This window comes from Hirundo rustica, chromosome 3 (assembly GCF_015227805.2).
Source record: "Hirundo rustica isolate bHirRus1 chromosome 3, bHirRus1.pri.v3, whole genome shotgun sequence".
In the NCBI taxonomy this organism is placed as follows: domain Eukaryota; kingdom Metazoa; phylum Chordata; class Aves; order Passeriformes; family Hirundinidae; genus Hirundo; species Hirundo rustica.
Window position 1 is genome coordinate 58642612 of NC_053452.1, and position 6000 is coordinate 58648611.

Genomic DNA, 6000 nt, shown 5'->3' on the forward strand with positions numbered 1-6000 from the left:
TACAGCTACCAGCAGAGTCAAGGATGGAGTTGGGCAGACCAGCCTTCCCAGCTCTGGGATGTCACAGTGCAGGTGCAGCACGTGCCATCTGTGGTTATCCCTGTGTCTCTGCCCAGCCTGACACCACAGCCACCTGGAGGGAAGGCCATGGCTCCCAGGGCTTCAGCTTCCTGTTGAGCAGCCCAGTGTGACTGCAAAGAACACGGCCCATCCCCAAAGGGCTTGCAGTCTAAGGTTTGTTATTTCTTTTGCACAGTAGACCTGCTGATACCTGCTGCAAAGGTAGCAGGACCTACCTGAGACAAGCAGTGCAAACAGTAGGGGTATTACCAGGCTAGATCCTGTCAGAGGACTTGGTAAACAGCCCAGGCTGGGGTGAACTGGGGACTGAAGCTGCATCATAGCATACATGTCTGCTGGTGATGAAGGCAGGCTTTGCTGTCATGGCATACTGGGTAACTGCACCCAGAGCTAGATGTCAGGGCCTGAGGTGGTGCCTATTTCACTGTTCTCAGCCTGGACATGGTCACTCCTGAGCTGGCTTAAGCACATGGACTCCTTCTGTCCCATGTGTAGAAGCTTCTTCTGGACCACCAGCTCTGCAGGAGTGGGAGCTGCCTCATGCCTGGATAAGAAGGAAGAGGCAAGTTAAGGAGGTGTCATGTGAAGCTCAGCTCAAAGAAAGATTGTGAATTCAAAAGGGAAGAATGAAAAAAAAAAAAAAAATAAGAGAAAGCAAATCGACAAGTAGCAAGCAGGTTTGCAGTTTGGAACTGGCCCTGTTCCAAGACTTTAACATGTAGTTAATTACAAGCATTTAATTTTGCAGTAAGGTCTTGGGAGTGCGATTGCTTAATAGGTTCCTAGATTACACATATCAACCCCGCACTTACTGCTGTGCTCAGACCGGGTATCACAGCTGCACAGCACGAGGGGAGGCATGGGGCCATCCCTGGCACCTCACCACGCTCACAGCAGGGCCAAGAGTGCTGGCAGGAGTCCTGCAGGGGTCAGAGCTGGGGTGTCCTGGTCCCACCTCTGCAGGTCTCTGCTCCCAGTGCTGCTGCTCTGAGCAGCCTAGGAGGAGTGAAGGTGACAAGGGAGCAGCACATCTTATAACTGTTTCCATCATCAGGGGGCTCCAGATCCCTGGTTTCTGGAGCTCTGTCCTGGCCCACGCCTTTTTCCACCTCCACAGGGAATGGCAGCTACGCACTGGGAGGGGGAGAAAGGGGCGCTTCTCTGAGGGGTGGGTGGCTGCCTGGAGAAGATGGTGACCCTCTGTGTCATCGGACAAGACTGCTCTGGAGCAGGTGTCCTGGCCATGGGAAGATGGACAGCAATAGGGGGCGTGAGGAGAGACTGCTCTTGGCCTTCAAGACCAATTGCTCTCTGTCGAAGTTCCCTAAGTCACCTCTCTGCCCTGCCTCAGTCTGTGACAGTCCCCTTTGACTCCCTCTGCCACCCCTGTTTTCTGCCCAACTCCTTCCGAAATCCTGTTTAATCCTTGAGGCAGAAAAATGCCACTAGCCAGAGGACTGGGTTGTCTAAACCCAGTCCTAACAAGGTGAAAGGTGGTTTATCACTACGAGAACTGATTTTTCTGAATTTCTGACAGCCTTGCTCCTTGCATATCACCATGCAGCTGTCAGGATCACTGGTGTGAATGTGCTCTAATGAGAGGAAAGCAATTACAGAATCCCCCCAGCTACAGCATATCAGAAGACTTCAACTTCCAAGTCATTATGAACAATATTCTTGTATTTTCCATATGGTCTTCAGCTAAATCATCATTCTAGAACTTCTGTGAAATAAGTAAACACACCTATATCTTCTGGCATCATAAATTGCTCTTTAAATGACAGAAAGCTTGGAATCGAACACAGAACACTTATTAAAAAGAACAATAAAGCAGTTATTACCGACCTAGGAAAATTGTAATTGGGATCAATCCAAATTAAGCAACAGATTTAAGGAAAGGCTTCTTGACTCTGGGTTTGAATATTTTTTCTTTCCAAATGCAAAAGGAAATCAAATGTATTTTGCAAGCTTGAATCTTTGGGGAGTTAAGTATCACAAGCACACAGCTGTGATGCAGTTTTGTCAGTGTTTGTTTACATAGTTGTTATTAGACTGGACATTTATGTTTCTAAAAGAGCTTTCTTCTCAGCAGGAAATGAAGCTACTTCTTCTGCCCAAATTTCTTTAAAAAACAGTCTCTTTGTAGCTGAGAAATGGCACATTGGTCTGTGAGATTTCGGTTTCAAGCCTGATGCCTCTGCCATTCAAGGTGCTTGGAAGTAACGTGCTGTCCCCGTAGAGGAGGAGATATCCAACACCACTTGTAATGGCAGGGGTTCCAAAGCCTTCCCTTCAGGACAAGCTAAGAGTTCTCGCTCTCAACTTTTATTTCCATTTCTTGGCCTGTGTTGTTAATGTTCGGATTTCAACATCTTGTAATTTGGTTTTGTGAACATTTGGGCATCTGTCTACATTTCTGAGAGATGATGAAATATACTGATGACATAAATCCACTGGCAGCTACAAGTGAGGTAATACAAACACAATAAACACAGTTTCTCAGGCTCTTCAAGAGTAAATAAAACCATCAGGGAGCAATGGCAAGAAGGTGTCAGTAGTTAAGTCCAAAGGCAACATTGAGACCCAAGATTCAACCTCTGGTAGAGAATTTGGACTGAACTCTACCAACCCACCATGAATGCAGACATCCCTGCTTCACTCTAGCCCCAGGACTGCAGAAATTTCAGTGGGACTAGCTGGAGGTACGCTAAAAGAGGCTGGCCAGGGAAGTGTGGGAGTCAAGCAAAAGGATGCTAGCTAGCAGGCAAGTTTGAATCCAAACACATGCCATGTGAAATAAGAAATAGAGAGCAATGTTTTCTGTTTGAGTCCTCCCATGATAATTGCCCATCTGTGCTGCCCAGTGGGCTTTGGTACTTTCTCCTCTGCTGCAATAAGTGCCTTCACAATGGCCTCCACGGTAAGAAATGAGGCAGTGGGTGGACACCAGCGGTGGAAGAAGCCATGAGACAATGAGAGTCACCACCAGATATTGAGTTTGGAGCAGCGGCAGGTGAGAAGAAGCTGCCCACGTGCTTCAGTGAGATGTGACCTTTGAGCACCATAGGGCTGGTCGGCTCTTCAAAGAGCATCTTTTGAAGGGAACTACCCATGTGAAAACCGAGCCACTTTACAGCTAAGGGGGTGGGTGGAATGAGATCATGAACTTGGCACTTTGTACAGACGAAAGATGAACCCGGCACGGGGACACTGCTGAGCCAGAGTAGGTCCACTTTTGACTTGGGAGGAATTGGCTAAGTGAAGGCAGGGCAGCTCCCCATGGAAGAGCCATTCTCAGGGGACTGAAACCAAGGCATGAATTCAAGCAAGTTAAGTGACTGCTGAAGCTCAGCCTGTTAATCAGATCAAGACAAAACCAAGGAGAAAGCATGGGCAGCATTCACAGAAGGAGCTGCAGTGGAACAGCAGCATGTCCCTGTGTGTGTGTGCATGGGGGATCTTGCATGTGATGGCCAAACTCCCCGTGACCTGCATGGCCAGCCATGCCCACAGCACTGGTCCCACTCTGCTTTCCTGAGACTGAGGCTGCAGAGCCAGCAGCACGGGTGGTTTTACAATGCACAGGCTGTTCTCAAGGGAGGTATTTTGGACTGAGTGACCTTGTAAAACGTGTGTCCTGACTCTCCTATGGAGCAAGCTGCCCGTTGAGTACAGGAGATTACTGATAACTCCTGAATTACTGTGCTGCTCCCATAAATACAAGAGTAAGTGGATTGTGAGTGTACCAGTAAATTGTGAGCCTAGATTGTCATTAAATTATCTCTCTGAGTGCCTAAGGTTGAAGGTGGGTGGGCAGAATGGTTAGTTGTACCTGTGGGGACCACTCAGGTGGATATCTGTTCTTAGACACACGTGCAACAAAGTATGTAGAACACAATGTGTGTAATACATTTGCATAACACACAATGTATGTAATACTGTTGGGCCAGGTCATAGCTATATCACAGCAATGTTAATATTTAACTGCATGTGCCCCTTGGTTAGAGCAGAAGATACTGTGATCTCAGCTTTCCCTCCTAATTTCAGAGTGTGTGTCCTCTGCAACCTGCAGCAGAATTGTCCCATACCAGTGACACCAGTGCTGGTTCCCAGTCCAGATAGAATTCAAAACTGGCCTGGAGCCCAGCTAGTGTTTCTGTCAATGAGTGCATGTGACATAGAATCTATGCCAGCACTGCTTTTACACCAGTTTTAAGACCAGTCCCAGCATGACAGGTCATAGCCAACCCACAGAGAGAGGGATCTCAGCTGGCACAAATACTGTTAGGTCTCTTCAATACTTTCTGGCTAAACCATAATCAGCTGAGCACGTTTATGCACTGTTTTTGCCCAGCACTAGAAGCCTTACAGCCCCGCTGACCAGAGACTCTCTGCCTGATATTGCTGCTGGTAGTGCCTGGACACTCCTGTGCACCAGGCACTTCTGGTGTGTGGGATATATGTGGCTTCACTTCTCCTTTTCTTGAATGCCACAGGCCAAAGGGAATAGCAGGTAGAAATACAGCCATCAGGGACAATACCCAGCAGGAGTCTCAGTGAGTTTGGGAGGGTAGAGCTCAGAAGAGGCTCCTTTCCCAGGGTGGATGTACTTGGTGGTGGTTCACGCACAGGCGCTCTGCTGGGCTGATCTGCACTTCCAACAGACGGCAGAGCAATGCCCAGTGCAAAATAAATCTGACAGCTACTGAGCAGGGAGAAATACACCGCAGACTCCCAAACTCTGACCTTATCAAGAACATCTTATAACACCTGTGTGTGCTCTGAGATAATTAAAGGTGGCAATGGTTAAGAGGAAAGCTTTTAAGTAAGTCATGTGATAGCACGCAATAACTTTGTTTAAACTTCAGTTTTCACTGTGGTTTCCTTGGAGTTCCCAGAAACAGTGAAATCTACAAAAAAATAATCTCAAGAAATAGCCCCTAGGTCTGCTAAATGAACAGCTACATAGCAAGTGAGAAACTGAAACCTGTCTCAAAAATTGTCAACAGTGCTGAATTTCAATAATTATTTATCTGTACTTGAAAGTGACAGCCACTGGATGAGCAATCGTGCTTCCCCTCACTTCGGTGACCTCCTTAGTCCCCTCCTCCTGTTTGGCAGTCCTGTACTTTTTTTGCACACACAGAGTATTTTCTGACAAAAGCATAAGAGAGCAGAGGTGAACTCCGAGAAATCCAGCTTGCCTTTCCAGGGTAATGGCTTAGCACGGGTAGCACAGACTGCTGTTACTTGGAGCTTTGTAAGGGAAAAGAAACACAATCATCACAGACTGGTTGAGATTGAAAGGCACTTCTGAAGATCACCTGCTCCAGCCCCACCTGCTCAAGCAGGACCACCTAGAACAGATTTCCCAGGATCACTCCCAGATGGCTTTTGAGTATCTCCGAGGATGGAGACTCCACAACCTCTCTGGGCTACTTGTTCCAGTGCTCAGTTAGCCTCATGCTAGAAAGACATAACCTGGTGTTCAAAGGGAACATGCTGTGGTTCAGCCTGTGCCCATTGCCTCTTAAAACACGCTTCTTAAGAATGTGCTTTAATCCTCTCCCGGCAAAAAGACTTCTGCAATCTCTGTACACAGAAGTCTGGACTCAGCCAGAATCAATGAATCTCCAGAAAATCCTGGCACAGTATGAACTACCAGGAATCACAGCTGGGACTGTGGTTGCAAGGCCTGAGGTCTCCTTATTTTGGTCACAGGGCTAGAGTTTCCTCCTGGATTGCTGGCTTTATGGAAACAGGAGAGCAATGGGGGGAGGGATTTTTCATATCGTACACAGAAGTTTTCAAGTTTCTGGTTTTGTCCAGGAGCAAACAGGACTTTCCTGAAAGGTTCGTTCTCAGAGGAAGGAAAATTGAAATGGACCAGAAAAATACAAGAACAAAACATTATGTGAT